Consider the following 15,710-nt stretch of genomic DNA (forward strand, 5'->3'; position numbering starts at 1 on the left):
TACTCTGGCTACAAGTGAGAGGAACTCACCACAAATTTGCTTTAGCAAAGAAAATTGAGGGCAAGTCATTAGCTCACTGAAACAGAAAGTTTCATAGCAAGAGTAGGCTTCAGGCACAGCTGGATCTAGGGGCTTAAATAATGTCATCAGCCTTTAGCCACTCTCTCCATTTCCAAGCTCCATTTTCTCCTCTCTTAGTATCACCTTCAGGTAAACTCTCTGTATGTAGTACCCTTGACATTTCAAATTTATAATTTTATTATAACCAGAAACCCCAGAAAAAAGGAAATTTGCTGTCTGAACAGTTAAAGAAGTCCCAGAACTGACATTTTAGTGATTTGACATAGGTTAAATGCCCATACCTGGCCCAGCTGAGAAGATGGAATATTCTGATTGGCCAGGCACAAATCATGTACACACAACTTCTGGACTCCTGGACTAAAACTAGGGTGAGAATGAGTCCCTTTCTTCTGCCCAGAAAATGAAGTGCTGTTAAAACAAACAAAAAAATCAGAATGAATTTGTGGCACATAAGAACAACTGAGGTTTTACAGGTAGATACCGACCTGGTCAAAAAATGATGCCAAGCAAGGGAATTTAAATGTCATTAACATGATTGACAAAAGGTTTTTATTTCTTTTTCTTCTTTTTTAAAAATCTTACACTATAGGAGGCATTTTCCAGTGACCCGAGGATATAGACATACAAGATACTCATTTGTGATATAGTTTTCCATAATGTGTTCCCCAGAACACTAGAGCTACAAAGTTTTAAGATATATTTCTAACAAAGAGGGGCTATACCAAGTGAAACAGATTACTGAAGGACTGCTCAGGGATTTTAAATGTTAATAAGCATTGTGAATCTTCAAGAGGGGCATATGATGAGCAGAATTTCCCAATAGAAACCCTCCTGCCTTATTTTTTTTCCAAGAAGTCACTATTGGCACTCATGTTCTACAGAACGCACTTTGAAAATGTACCTTTAGAATGATTCATCTGGTGATGGGCAGGTTGGCGGGGGTGGGGGGGTGATTGGATTGGAAGGAAGAATTGGAAAAGAAAGGACTCTGAGAACTGTTTTTCTTCAGCTCCTCCCAACCTCTCTGCAGATTCCACCTGCCCATCCCCCTCTTCCCAATATACACACACAATTCCTGAGCCTGAAAGGACCAGGACAGAGTCTATATTGACAACATCTCAGCCAGTCACACTTCCCCTGATAACCACAGTATCACACTGGTGGTGCCACTTCTGTTTCCCTCCCAGCAGCCATGTCCTGGCACACAGCCTGTTTAGCTGCGACCCTGTTTCAGACTGGAGTTACCACCAGTCCCACTGCAAAGGGCTGGATTTTACAACTCACATTTCCGCCCATTGATGGGGAGGTGCACATATGTTTCCTGGGATGTCCTGGCAGAATGGAAAATGTGAGCTAGGATTAGGACAGAGACAGAGCCTGGGGAAACTGACTCCAAGCACAAGGGCATCAAAAAAATAAGTGGGGGAAACAGCATGAGCTTTGGAACCAGGGCAAGCTGGTGTTTCCCATTTGTGAGTCTCTGTTTACTCATGTATAATAATAATAATAATATGTACTTTATTGAGTCCTCAATGTGACTGATCATCACCTGGGACATTTTTTAAAGAAAATAGTTTTCTGGGTCTCCCTTGAGACCTCCTAAATCAGAATCTCCAGGAAAGAGGTGTAGGTGAGGTGGGATGGGCATGTGATGACCAAGGTGGGCATGTGATGACCAAGGCCTTCCAGGTTGGAGAGCACTAATCCCAGGTTTACCAAACCTGCCTGATCAGAGGGATCATCTAAGCACTTGACTGAAACACTAATATTCTGACATCCTCCCTAAAGAATTCAATTCCGTGGATTTGGGATGGCTACCTGAGAATCTGTATTTGTAATTTGCCCCTGGTGATTCTTATAATCAGATAGAGTTTGGGAAACAGATCTATAAATTATTTCAAGGTTTCTTAACCCTGGCTGCATATTAGAATCACAAGGGGAGTTTTAAAAACACTCAATTTCCAGGTCTGACCAGAATAATCTCCATAAATGGGGTCCAGGCATCAGTTTTTGTTTTGTTTTTTTAAAGCTCCCCATGTGGTTCAAATGATCCACTGGTCTACTTCATAAACTTGGTTGAAGGCTTAAGTGAGATCATATAGATACAACAATTAGTGCAGTGCATGACAAATACTAAACACCCAATAAATATCATTAATTAATGTAACCTGAACAATGTGAAAATGCAATAAAGTAGTCTTAAATTTTTTAACTCAAAAGCTTTGGGCTTTTCTTTAATAATTCAAATATACAGTAGAGAGAGGAGTATAACAGGCTTTCATATACTCATTACCCAGAATTTTTTAATATCAAAATTTTGACATATTTGCTCCGATATTTTTTAATTAAAAAAAAGCCATGATCAATACAATTTAGATTTCTTATACCCCCTTCCTCTCCCAGAGACAATCAATCTACTGACATTTGCTTCCATTCTTTTGGTTCTTTCTACAAATACCTTTATACACATGTACTTACCCATAAACCACATAGAATATGGTTGTATATGTGTTATAAATGTACATAAATGATAGTATGTTCTAGGTATCATACTAAAACTTTCTTCTGAGTCAACATTTGTGTAAAGTTCATCCATATTGAAGCATTTAAGATCAATTTTATTTATTACAATCACTGTTAAATCTATCATATGATTAAACCACACTTTATGTTTAACATTTCCACACTGATGGAAAATGTTTCTAATTGTAGACTACTGAAAACATTACTGCATGGAAATCGTTACACATATTCACCTTGAATAAGAGGAAATATTTCTATCTGGCATGTTCCTAGAAGTATAAAGTTAGGGTTATAGGATCCGTGCATCTTCACCTTTACTATGTATTGACACTTGCCTTCAAGAGTGGCTATAACAAATGTCTGTCTCCCAGCAATGTATGGCAGATCTGTTTCCCCCCATCCTTACCGACATTTGGTATTATTAGTGTTGTACTAAGTAGAAACAAACTCTGGTTGATTCAAGTAGGGGAAAAAAAACTTACGTAAAATACTTTGAGGGGTTGACAGAACCACTGCTATGAAGGCTGGGAACAAGATTCACAGCTACTCAGCTCAGCATAACATTCAAAATCCAGTCCAGTGAGGATACCATTATCAGGCTGCCATCAACTCCAAGCACTGCACACTGTACCTACACCACTTACACTCCTAACACTGCTTGCTAGAGACCTGGGTCGTCACTCCGCATGTGGACCCAACACTCTATTGCCCCACTAGTATCACTACCCACTGGAAGAATTACTCACAGTCAGCAGCATCTGATTGGTGGAGCCCATGTCATGTGCCCCATGCCTGAGCTGCACTAGCAACTAGCATTTTCAGCTTCCTAAAGGAAAGCTGACTTTACCTCAAACAAAAAGTAGGGAAAATCCCCAAACATAGGAAGGGAGCTTAGATTCTAGATGGACAAGACTGACAAATATCCATTACACTGATTGATGAATATGAAAAGTATACTGTTGTTTGTTTCATTTGCATTTCCTTATTACTATGGATTTTGAACATCTTTTTCATTTTTATTGCCCATTTGAGTTTCCTCTTCTGGAAATCATGCTTCATATATTTTCTTTATATTTTTCACTGAGTTGTTTGCTATTTAGTTGATATGTGGTCATCTGTATATTCTAGATTATCATCTTTTGCCAGTTATATGTGGCAAATATATTCTCTTGCTTGTATTTTCACTATATTTTATGACATCTTTGGTTGTGCAGAAGTTTTTAATTTTAATATTGTTAAATGTATTGATAAATTCCTTTAAGAGTTGTGCTTTTTGGTCCTGCTTAAGAAATTTTGTCATAAGTTCTGAAAGGTATTCTACTATGTGATCTCTAAAAGTTTTATTAAAATTTTTATTTTTAGATTTAGATCTTTAATTCATCTGGAATTTATTTGTGTAGATGGGGTAAGATGGAGATTACATTTGTATACATATATATTTTCCCCTATAAACAGCCAATTTCTTTTTCCCCACTGATTTGTAACAGCACTTCAGTCTGATACTGTACCACCATTTTTGTTTTTGTCAGCTTATAGAAATTTTATTATAAAGCCGTACTGCCAAGTATGGTAGCCATAGCCACATGTGACTACTTAAATTAATTAAAAGTACATGATATTAAGAATTTTATTTCTTAGTCTCACAAGCCACATGTGGCCAGTAGCTACCACACTGGATAGCTTAGAGTTTGAATATTTCTATCATCATAGAAAATTCTATTGGGTTTTCCTATAATATTGGTCACATGGTTCTACTCTCATCCTGCTATGCACTTAAGAAATTACTGTGGCTTTATAATTATTGATACTAGATACGGGAAAGTCTCTTACAAATTCCTCCTCCTTATTATACTTCAAATATAATATTTGAATATATATATATATAATATATATATAATATATATATTATATATATATTATATATATAATATATATATTATATATATAATATATATATTATATATATAATATATATATTATATATATAATATATATATAATATATATATTATATATATAATATATATATAATATATATATTATATATATATATAATATACTTCAAATATATATTCTTAGACATATATACTTCAAAACAAATTTTAAAATCAATTTATAAAGTTCTATGAAAAGTCCTATGTGGATTTTATTTAGAATTTTATTGAATTTATAGGTTATTATCTGAGGAGTTCACATCTTCAATCTCGTGCCTTCCCATTCATGACCGTGATGTATTTCTGGGTTTACTCAGGTTTTTATATCATTTAATAAACTTTTATAATTTTCTCCATATTTTTCTCTGCAGGTCTTTTATTATATTTTTCCTTGTTACCTTACAGTTCTTGTGACTATTGTGAATGAATTTTTTATAAAGTACATTATCTAATTGGTAGAATATAGAATCTATTAGCTATTGTCTGTTGATCTTATAGCCATGATTTTTATACCTATTCTAATTTTTCAGTAGATTCTCTTATATTTTTATATAGATAATCATTCATGCATCTGCAAATAATAAAATTTTCCTTCTTTATAACCCTTATATCTCATTTCTTTATTTTGTCTTTGAGCATTGACTAAGCCCTTCAGTACATATTGAATAGTAATAATGAGGAAAGAATCTTCTGGAATGGTCTCTGATAGTAATGGGCTCACTTCTAAATATCACTAACAAATATATTTTTGGTAGATACTGTCATGTTGAAGATTACTTCCTTTTTAGTTTGATATATTTCTAGTCATCAATAGATCTTCAAATTTCTCAAAAGCTTTTTTTCAGCATATCTTGAGATGATCATATGTTTAAGATTTATATGATAATATGGTAAATTAGATTAATAGAATTTTTAATGGACTTTTTTGTCCATTAAATTGGACTCGAGATATATCCCATACTTGTTTTATTTTGTTTTTCACATCACATTTTCAAATTTATTTGTGAATGTCTTTAGGACTTTTTGCATCTAGGTTCTTGAATATGATTGAGCAATAATTTTCTTATACAATCCCTGTCTGACTTTTATCCCCTAAAAAAAAAAATATTATTTTGGGAGCTTTCCTTCCTCCCCCTCTCACCCCAGGACAATTTTGCATAAGATAAAGATGATCTCTTCACCGATAACCTTTAACTGTTCAGTTCAGATTTTTCTTTGTTCTTTAATAAATTTAGAGAAATCACATGGATTTTTTTTTTTTTTAAGTTCCAAATTGCTCTTGTCTGGATATGGTGGTGATTCTGTTCATCTCAGAACCGAACGACAGAAGCTTTGGAAAATTATTTTAAAGGGTAAAATTTGGAAATTTCCAAATTCCAGTAGTCTTATAGGTAAAAAGTGGATACCACACAGATATATCAATTTGATACAGTACCAAACAATATGCATGGACTTTGGAGTGAGACAGAAATGGATTCAAGCCCCAACTTTTACAGTTATAGCTAGGAGATGTTGGGCTAACTACTTAAGCTCTTTGAATCTTGATTTCTTCATACATGAAAGGGGGACAATAATAGTAATCCCCTGTTCCAGCTATTGGGAGAGTTACAGGAGCTGACATATGCAAGGTGCTTAGCTGATGTTCAGCTCAAGGTAAGCACTGAATAAATGGAAATGATTATTATTATAAGTCAGGGCTTGAGGAACCTAGTACTGTCCCTGAGCCCTATTTTACAAGTGAAAAGGTGTCCTCAGCTGGCATATGTTTTAAGAGGAAGAAGGAGTGATTTGTGTGGTTTTCCCCATTGAGTAAAACTTGGGAAGTTATCTTATCCTCAAGAAGACTCAGGGGAAACTATTCAATCTCTCCGAAAGTTTGAAGGGCTGTCAAGGAAGGAAAGAGAGCAATGACTCTCAATGATTGGAATTAATGGGTTACAGTTTCAGGGAGACAGATTTAGCTCCACATCTCCTTCTGAGATGCAGGCCAGTTCCCTGGGCTCCCTTCCTTTCCTCTTTTCTGGTTCCCTGGGGTTTTCAGTTCTCCTCCTTCTCCAGGATCACGAGGCACTCTCTATGTGGATTCTTCAGCCCAACCCTGGGGCTACCCACAGGGTGGGGCATGGTATCTTCAGTTCTCTACTTCTTACCAGCACTTAAAGACACGGCCATAAATCCTTTCAGTTTAAAAGGTTTTCTGGATAACTCACTTTAGGAAATTGACAGAGGAAACGTCCAGGGTCCCAGAATCTCATGAAGCTGTTGCAGATGGGCCCTTTGTCTCTAAGTCCTGACTTCCTTATGAGAGATCATAACTAATGGCTTTGTTGGATGCATCCCCACTTTTATTCCTGATCCCCACTTTTATCCCCACTTTTATTTCATGAGGGCCTCCCCCCTCCTTCCTCAATGAAAAGCTATCTTCTTAGTTTAAAAAGGCCATCAGGGCAGAGTAACAGATGTCTGCTGGTGTTTAAGTGGGTAATTTGCCTCTCTGAGCCCTCCAAGCTGGATGACCACTTGTCTCTGGGCCTCTGCACTTGTGCGTTTTTGGCATCCCTTCCTGGCATGTAAAAAAAGTCCTCCTTGCCAGTTCTCTTGAGAAATGGAGGAGCAACAGCCATCCATATGGAATGAGACTGGAAATTTTTCCAGGGTTGAAATAAAAGGAGGTTGAATAAAGGGAGACTGCTGACTTCTCTTGTCCCTGAGCTGTGTGACTCCTTCTTCAGCCCTCCAGCCATTGGGATGTGCAGGAGCTGAAGGAAAGGCACCCCTGAAAACACATTACAGCCATCCAGTAGAAATCACGCACAGTAATATCTGCAAGTAATTAAACATTGCATATCTGTGTTAAATTTTATTCTTGACAGGAAAGAATTGAGCCTTCGATGCTGAACTTTGAGGCTCTTGTCACCATCGGTCCATGACTATTCTGACTAGAATGTGGGCTTCCACCAAAATGCCTTCCCAGAGAAATGCTAATTGGACCCAGTCATGGCCTTGGGTTCTTTGTATCTCCAGAGAAGGTTTGAGTTTTTCCTTGGACTCAGTGGCTTCTTGGTTTCATCCAAAACTTCTTTTGGATATCAATCTCCATTCTTTACTGTCTGAGAAGACTTCTTTCTGGATTCTCTAAACCTGACCCCACCAGGTCAAGAATGACTGTCTGCCTTCTTGCCATGTCCACGTGGACAGTTCTCTCTCGGGGGCATAGGGTCTAGGCAAGTCTAATCTTTTTTATAAAAGAGATGGGAATCAGTTGGATAAGGCAGGCTTATTCCTTCCAGGGTTAATTTTGAAGGATGTATAAATCACCCAGCTCTACAAGAAATGTGTTATGGTTCTGATAATCCCTAGCTGGCCCTGCGATTTTAACTACAAAAACACTCACAATGTTCCCTTGGGAGATGTAGGTACTTGAGTAAATGGTAATGAATGAAGCAATCTTTGTATATGGTGTTATCTGGAGAGATATGCCCCCCATTTGGAAAATACCTCTCCACAATGGAGAGAGAAATAAAAATAAAAGGCCTCTTATAAAATTATTACCTTGTCATTTAAGTCAACAGCAGTGATGCCATGATAGAAACCAGCAGTTGTGTCACATTATTTTATCACTCTAATTGCATCAAGAACACAGTAACTGTCTGGCAGAGATAAGATTAAGGGAAGCAGAGCCCTTCTGAAATTTCCAATAGACAGCCCCTGGATTTATGGACTGATTTTCTGTTTGGATATTAAGTTCAATTACTTTTCTTTAGTTCGGAAGAGTTCTGTCACCAGAGAAATAGCATCTGGTTGATCTCTCACCACCCAGGCCCCACTCCCACCCCCTCACCTGGCGCTGATCTGCCCAGACAATGCAAGGTCTCACTCTGGGAGACAGAGGCTGTCTGTTTCCCTGTCCTCTGCCTTCTTCTCTTTTCCTATCTCCCTAGAGTCTGAGCAGGAGAGTCACAACACTTCTTGTTGACTGAGAATTTCAGGATCAAAACATAATAGATCACAGAATGTTGGTGGTGGGAGGGCCCAGTGGAGTCATCCAATCTGGCCCCTTGGCTCCACAATGGTGGAAACTGAGGTTCAGAGGTGAGAGATTGCCCAAGGGCACATGGCAGGCACTGCAGACAGAACCTGGGCTTCTAGTCTCCTGGGAAATACTAAGTTCACTTTTGCTTCTCACACAAGAAATCTGCCTTCTTTGGCTCATGCTGGCATGAATTCAGCCACCCCTGCCCCAGAATGTATGTTTGCCTTTTAAAGCTGAAAATACAAGCATAGAGAAGTGTGGGTCTTATACTATCCGTCTCTGCTGCTCTTCCTCTCTCCTTCCTTTCTTTGAGGTGAAGAAGGGGAGAGGGGTAGATTCAGCCTGCTGTGGCTCCTACCTACTTCCAGGGTCATTATGAAGTTGGAGATGCCACAAGAATTGGGGAACATTCCAGGTGGCCCATGGCAGGGCTTCTCCAATGTGGTTGCACAACTGAATGGCCTGATGAGCTTTTAAGAGCACAGATTTTTGTGTTCCTCCTGAGTTACCAATCAGAATCCCTGGAGGTGAGTTTATATATTTCATGTGTTTCTGCTTACAGGCTTCTTCTGTGCCCAGCCCAGAACCAATGAACAGACCACTGTTTGGAAACCATGGAGTTTAGAGTGGATAGAACAGAAATTTTCTGAAAAAAAAAAAAATCCCAGCTCTAGCTCATGTACCTCACTGTGACCTTGGGCAAGTTACTTAACCTCCTTGAGACTCAGTTATCCCATATGAAAAATGGGTTTGGGGGGTAGAATAAAACATAATGTGTATACATAATTATGTATACATAATATGCACACAATTTAGGTATCTGTATAATACTTACATATGGTACCTGCTCAACAAATGGCAGCTGTTGGTACCTGGGCCACTCTAGGTCTTCAGGTTAGTATCCCATGGTTCCCCCACTTCCGGTGCCCCAGGACTCCTCCTTCACGATCAGAGCCCTATTCTGACTATCCTCTTTGTGTGAGCACTGGACAATGGGAGGCCAGCTCCCTAAATGTTTCTGCTGTCAGTGAAACCATAAATCAGTAGAGAAATGGTGCTTCTGACCTTGAAAACAGAATCTTTGTGACTCTGCGAGGTGGATACAATTTCCTGTTCTGTTCTGTAAGCACTTAAGCTACTGTATACATATAAGACCTAGAGATCTTGGCGGGATTCCACCCTGGCTTGGCCCCAGGCCAAGTGGAGTTCTGCTGGGGTTTTGTCCATTTGGAAGTTCAGGCAAACAGAAAAGGGAGCTAGAAGGAAGGGAAGTGGAATCCTTGGTCCCAGCAGGAGAAGAACTACAGGAGTCTTCATGCCCTCTCAGCAACTTACATCTAACTGCCCACTCTCTCCTTTCCCTTCCAGCCATTAAATGGATAATATATAAAATGGGTCTCTATTGCTGACGATTCATTTCATCTTAGCTCATTGCAATTTGCCCCTGCATGCAGTTGGTCGCCAATGCCCTCCCAATCACAAATTTGTTTCCCAGTACTTGGAAGAAAGGCACTTTTTTTCTAAATTAATTTAACAAACATTTATATAGAGCTTACACTGTGTCAGGCAATGTTCTGAGTTTGCTTTTCAAATGCGAACTTATTTAGTCCACATCACAGGCCTATGAATCACCTCTTCTGCTGACCCCTCAATCACAAGGAATTCAAGTCTCCCATGTAGGGTGGCCAATTGGTCCCAGTTTGCCCAAGACCTTCCTGGTTTTAACAGCAAGAGTCTCACATTTCGGGAAACCCTCATTCTGGGAAAACAGGCCACCCAAATCCCAACAGTAGATTTGGGAATTCGTTCTCCTTTAATCTTCTTTGAGAGGTGCAAGTGAAGATTGGAATTACATATAATTACTTTTTGGCTGTTAGAATATGTTTCTTTGAATGTCACACAAGGCAAAGACAGTCATGTGGAAAAGAGGTTTCTTTGGGTTACAGTCCTCACCATCACTCTCCATCGAATGCTCCCCTACTTCAATTCCTGTCCATTCATTCTCCAAAATCCAGTTCATCTCCCACCTCACACTTGGCTCCTTCCCTGAACACTCTAATCTGAAGAAATTTCTTCCCCTCAGAATTCTTCTGGAAAGTAGTATCTTTGTGTTTTATTTGTCATTGAATCATCTATGGTCTTGTGACATCACTTCTACTAAATAAGTTAACATTTATGTCTTTTTTGCTATTTAAGTTTTACCCTGTTCACATCTTATCTTGGCAAAAAAAAAAAAAAAAAATTCCTCACAGGAAGAAATTGTCATGTTTGTATCTACTTCCATGCCTTACACATAGTAATTACTGAGTCATTATGTGTTTGCCTATGCTTCTCTGTAAGGGAGCAGTTCTAAGATGGTTGGTGCTTAACTACAGAATCCTCCGGGAGTACTTATTTAAAATGCAAATTTGGAACCTATCCCGGACCTTCTAAATTTAAAGTCTGATAACTATTGTTGTGGTGGAGTGATCTTGGGGTTTTAGTCTAACATACCTGGATTCTAATCCAAACTACCACTGACCAGCTGTGTGACTTGGAACCTACTAATCTCTCCAAACTTTAGTTTCCTCATCTGAAAGCTAATAAAACAAAACCTCATGGTATTCTTGTGAGGATTAATATTAAAACGTGGGTGAAGAACTTAACACAGCACTTGGAATATTATGAGATGAACAACTACCACCCACATACCCATATAACCCACAGACAGAGTTCCTCTTCATATAAGGCAGCACCAAGTATCCATATAGTTATATACTCAGTGAGATTTAAATTCTCCCTTTCTGTGTTCACCAAGGCCTGTGTGGGCTCTAAAGATTTTACTGAAACACCTCATCAAAGAGAAATGTATAAGAATAGCAAGATATGTGCTTCTTTTAGTGACCTTTTCCAGCATCTGCTCTATGGGGCCATGAACTCGTTAAAGAAGAAAAAAAGGAGTCAAACCTCTTGGCTATCAGGAATCAGCAAGTAGAAAGAATCTGTAGTTCAAACACTGATTAATTCCAGACCTAGAGAATGAGACTGATTAGTATGTCAGTTCTGTAAAAAATAAAAATAAAAAAGAACAAATCTTACCCAGAATAGCCTCAGAGATCAATCAGTGAAAGACAAACAAAGGAATGAAGAAAGAAAAGAGAAGAGGATGATTTCGATGAGAATGAGAAAACATTATCCTGGGTGAGGGTCCCCCATTGATATGGCAAGAATAGCCTCTGTAATTAACCCGAGAGCCACATTTCAAGCATATTTGTAGTACACACATTGTTTGCTGTACATACTGTTTGCTTACATTAACTGTTAGTCCATTTTCCTAATTCAATCTCTAGCATAGATATTTTTCTCAATTAATCTTTTTGTTGTAAAAAAACCCTTAGTTAAAATAATGACTTTCTATGCATGCTCTTATTATAGCTCGTCTCACCCTGTTATTTATGTACAGATCTAGCTCCTCTGTTCAACCCAGGGAAATCAGGGGGCAGAGTTTCATTCATCTTTGTGTCCCCAGAACTCAGCACAGACTTCAGCACATAGTAGGTACTTGTCATTGCTATTGTATTGGATTTACTTGAGTTGAAAAAGACATCTGAACGTTATAGTTACTCTTCTAGCCCTCAGAGTAGACAGACAGGGGGATGATCGTTTGTGGTGGAGGATCTGAACAGTCACCCCTTTCAGAAAATGCCATAAAAAGACCAAAGAGAGATCAGCAAAGTTCACCAGTGATGTAAGTCCTCTGTGAGGCCCTAACTGTGTGATTCAGGCACTCAGGGTGAAAAAAAACAGTCAGGCGACCTTTAGTGGCTGTAAGTTTCTAGCTTCTAGTCTGCTCATGGGTTAATGTCCTGGACACTGTACCTCCATCCATTATTTTAAAAGTCACAGAATAGAATTTCCTGTGGATCCCAGAGAATTGCCTCTTACAACTTTTGTAACCCTGGGCGAGTTATTTAATGTTTCTGCCAAAAGGGGGTTACACTCATAGCTACTCATGGAGCTGTGATGAGAATCGAGCAATATAAAGGGGGTAAAGGTCTTAGCAAAGAGCCAGGCGCATAGTAAGTGTTCAATAAACTGAAGAAGAAGAAGCCTTGAGGAAAGAAGAGGAAGAAGAAGTGGCAGCTGGGAGGCTTACATATATATTACCCTGCTCAGGCTCTGGCCCATAGCTGGTCTTCAATAAATGGACTTTCCACACATGGTGGGTACTCAGTAAAGTATTCTTGAATTGCTGAATAGTCATCCCTTAATCAATCAATAGCTGAATTGATGCATATTTGACTTGGATTTAAGCAGTTCTGTTTCAGACAATTTTCTAAGTAAGCAAGTTGAGGCTTTTTTTTTTTTTTTTCTGTTCTCTCCTTTCATTCTTCAGTGGTCTTTTGACCTTACTAAGTGAAATTTCCAGGCTCTTTTCTCAATGTTTTCTTGTCAAGCCTCTCTGAAAGCTTTTTCTTTTGACATGGTGGGTTATAAATTCAGTAAGTAGGACTGATATCTGTCATTGCCACGTGATCAGAATTTTCTCTGAGAGACAGTATCAGCCCCTCCCCAGTTTCAGGAGGACTCTCTCCAGTGTCACAGGTTTAGAGTAGGGACAAGTACTCAGGAGCAGGGCCATGGACTTGACAAAGCTCCAAGTGAGCCCATGCAGAAAGGAGCAAACAATATCTGACCATAGTCTACACAAGTGATGCTCAGGAAATAAGCCTGCAGCTGGAGCTGGCCACTTTCTGCCCATATTCAGCTTAAAAGAAAAGGTCTCCTTCCCTCCCCCATCCTTCTGTCTTCCCTGTATTCAATGGATATTTACTTACTATGTGTTTGGCACCAGGGTGCACTAGTAACAAGATGCGGTCCCCGTCCTCACAAAGGTCTCTTCTAGCTGCTCCCCACATCACTAAGCCAAAGTCATCTGTCCTGTCTCTGGCCTCAGTGCCGCGCTCTGAACAGATGCTACTCAGCTCACTTCCACGCCTTTTTAAAAATCTTTTTATTTGGAAATAATTTCAGACTTACAGAAAAGTTTTTAAAAAGTACAAATATTTGATTTATACTCTTTACTTGGATTCCTCAAAGTTTAAATGCCTACCTCACTGGCTTCATCCGCCTCTCTACGTCTATCTATACATATATATTCTGAAGCACTTTAGAGTAATTTGCAGACTTGTGGCCCCTTTATGTCTAACTACTTTGGCGTGTATTTTGTAAAAGCAAGGACATTCTTTCACATAACTGTAGTACAGTTCCCCAAACCAGCAAATTAGCATTAATGGAGTATTATCATCTAATTTACAGACATTCTTCAAATGTTACCAGTTGTTCCACCAGCATCCTTTGTAGCAAAAGCAAACAAATTTTCTGGTCCAGAATCCAGTCTAGGACCCTGCATCACATTTAGTCATCACATCTTTGTCTCAATTATTCTGAAACAGTTCCTCAATCATTCTTTGTTTTTCATGATTTTTGAAGAGTACAGGACAGTTCTCTTTCAGACAGTCCCACTGTTTAGGTTTGTCTAATGTTTCCTAATGATTTGGTTTAAGCTGTGCATTTTTGATAGAGTAACACAGAAGTGATGCTCTGTTCTCAGAGCATCACATCATGGGCATGTGACCTCTAGCTGTCCCAGGATCGGTGATATTAATGTCGATCACTTGGTTAAGGTGGTGTCCATCAGGTTTCTCCATTGTAAAGTACTATTTTTCTTTTGTAATGTATCAGTGCCTTGTAGAGAGGCGCTCTGAGACTATGGAGGTATCCCATTTCTCATAAAAATTTCACACACTGAATTGAGTATACATTGATAACTCTTGCCTGAAAAACCTATTACTATAGTGGCTGCCAAATGGTAATTCTAAATTTCATCATTCTCTCTTCATTTATTAACTGGAATTCTACTAGGAAGAAAAGCTTTCTCTCCTCCATCATTTATATATATATGTTTATACGTGTGTATATATGCTTGTATGTATGTATGTCAGTGTATTAGTTTCCTATGGCTGCTGTAACAAATGACCACAAATATAGTGACTTAAAACAATACAAATTTGGCCCGAGCCCAGCAGCCTGCGAGTCGGTCTCACGGTGAAGAGGAGCTGGGCAGGCGAGAGAGTGTCTTAGGGAAGGAGCTTGGAAGCTGGCTGCTGGCTGAGGTGGTGTACTGTGCCACCATGGTCCTGGAGGAGAGGGGAGGCACTGAAAGGACGGCTGGAGGAGGAAGAAGCCGAGTATGGACCTTCTGATGTTGAAGGCCTTTGAACCCTACTTCAAGATTTTGGAAGTGTATTCCACAAAGGCCAAAAATGATATAAATGGGCATTGCACCAAGTATGAGCCCTGGCAGCTAATTGCATGGAGTGTCGAGTTTAAAAAAAACAAAAACAAATTTGTTATCTTAAAGTTCTGGAGGTCAAGTGCAAAATAGGTCTTCTAGGGCTAAAATCAAGTTGTCAGCAGGCCTGCATTCCTCCTGGAAGTTCTAGGGGGGAATCCATTCCTTGCCTTTTCCGGCTCCCGGAGGATGTCCACATTCCTTGGCTCATTCCTGTCCAGCAATCACACCACTCCAACCTCTGCTTTCATCATCACATTTTCTCTGACTCTTTTGCCTCCCTCTTGGATTTGTAAGAACCCCAGTGATTACATTGGGCCCATCTGGATCATCCAGGATCATCTCCCTAGCCCAAATTTCTTAACCACATCTGCAAAGTCTCTTTTGCCATGTAACATATTAAGGCCTTGTATTCACAGATTTTGTGAGTTAGGGCGTGGACATCTTTGAGCACCATTAAATTTCTGCCTACCACAATCAGGATGAACTCATGGATTCTTATTCAGTGGGTTATAACCTGTTACATTATTGGTTTTGACTCTCAGCTGTCTGAGATGTGGTCAGTGGGAGCCCCTCCAATCTGGCTTCTGATCCTGTGTCGTTTTAAGCTGTCCCCATCATTCTTTGAGCACTTCCATGCTTTTTGGCATAATGTGTTCTGGGTTCAACTTGTACTTTCCCTATCCCAGTCATGCCTGGGATGAGCCATTTCCTGAGAGGCCCTGCTTTCTTTTAATGGAGAATAATATCTAGAAGCTAAAATCTGGTTATCTGGTAGGCTTATTGCTGCAGGGCCCTGTCATTCT

The sequence above is a fragment of the Mesoplodon densirostris genome, chromosome 4 (genome assembly GCF_025265405.1).
Source record: "Mesoplodon densirostris isolate mMesDen1 chromosome 4, mMesDen1 primary haplotype, whole genome shotgun sequence".
Taxonomy (NCBI): Eukaryota; Metazoa; Chordata; class Mammalia; order Artiodactyla; family Ziphiidae; genus Mesoplodon; species Mesoplodon densirostris.